Below are 1806 nucleotides of genomic sequence, written 5' to 3' on the forward strand. Positions count from 1 at the left end.
TCATCGCTATCATAGCATTACCATTTGTATCAATAACGGCGGTAATCAAATTAAATCGTAGACATCAATGCACTGTTATAATAATGATAATGATAATAATAATAATAATAATAATAATAATATAATAATAATAATAGATAATATAATAATGATAATAAAAAAAAAATAAATAATAAAAAATAATAATAATAATAATAAAATAATAAACCAACAACCCACCCCTCCCCAACAAAACAACACAAAAAAATTCACCCCCCCTCTCCCCCTCAGGAATTAACAAAAAACAACCAGACAAACAAAATAGCAAGGTAAGAAGAAAAAAACAACTCAGAAAACCGACAGCAAGAAAATAAACCCAACGCAACATCAACAACACGATAAGGAGGCTTCAAAATGCTTAAATGCAACTCTACAATTCAGCATCGATAACCATCAAAGGTTTTTTTTTAGATTGCTGAATAAACTGTCTATTATTTCCATCATAATAATAAAAAAAAAAAAAAATCATGGTGTTTACATGACACAATACAATACACTATACAGAAACATCAATCGCCATGGTTGTAGTTGTATTGATTTCGAGTTTACATTTCGATAACAATCATAGTTTTATTGTTCTGACTAAGACTAAGGTGTTATTCAGAGCCGGAATAAGGCGCTATTTAAATCCCTCTTTCAAATATCTGTTATCAGTTACCACGCAACATTCTGATGTTGTTGATGTGTCACCATTGGTGCGTGTCGGCAACTTCATGACACGGTATTATCGACGTGTGTGAATGTATTTACATGCGACCCACCGTATCAACCTAGTTTTTTTGTCGCAGTATACTAGGTGAAGAAATTTGGGTTAAAAGTCAATATAATGAGAAATGGAAAGTTAGCTTAGTGTTCTTAAGTTGAGGAAACAACTCCCGCTCCTCGCAATGAATGAATTTATATCCCTTAAATACCATAAGTAAAGCTTAAAATTCAATTTCTCATTAGGATTCTGGTTCACCCCTATAATATATTTCCGTTTTGAGACGATTAGTCACATAAGCGAGTACCTATGTATATATATATATATATATATATATATATATATATATATATATATATATATATATATATATATATATTGTGTGTGTGTGTGTGTGAGTGGGTGGGATAGAGATAGATAGATAGAGAGAGATAGAGATAGAGATAGAGAGAGAGAGAGAGAGAAGAGAGAGAAGAGAAGAGAGAGAGAGAGAGAGAAAGAGGAAGAGAGAGAGAGAGAGAGAGAAGAGAGAGAAGAGAGAGAGGAAGAGAGAGAAGACGAGAGAGAGAGAGAGGAAGAGAGAGAGAGAGAGAGAGAGAGTAGAGAGAGAGAGAGAGAGAGAGAGAGAGAGAGAGAGAGAGAGAGAGAGGAAGAGAGAGAGGAGAGAGAGAGAGTGAGAGAGAGAGAGAAAGAGGAAGAGAGAGAGCGAGAGAGAGAGGAGAGAGAGAGAGAGCGAGAGAGAGAGGAGGAAGAGAGAGAGGAGAGAGAGAGAGAGAGAGAGAGAGAGAGAGAGAGAGAGAGAGAGAGAGAGAGAGAGAGAGTTGTTGTTGTTGTCTTTGTACATATTATATTATCTTTGATTACGCGTGTGTCGTCTACCTGTGTTTATTAATTAATATTATGTGGGTGGTGCGTGTGCGTACACATGTGCGATGGTGACTTGACTCTTTCCTGTGACTCATCACCTCCTGACGACCCGCAGCAACATTATTATTGATTAGCTATAATAAACTTCAAGATTTAAATAGCAGTTGGTTGATATCAAGTTTTCACGGTTTAGCATG

The sequence above is a fragment of the Berghia stephanieae genome, chromosome 4 (assembly GCF_034508935.2).
Source record: "Berghia stephanieae isolate SIO BIC M18660-M18661 chromosome 4, UCSD_Bste_1.3, whole genome shotgun sequence".
NCBI lineage: Eukaryota > Metazoa > Mollusca > Gastropoda > Nudibranchia > Aeolidiidae > Berghia > Berghia stephanieae.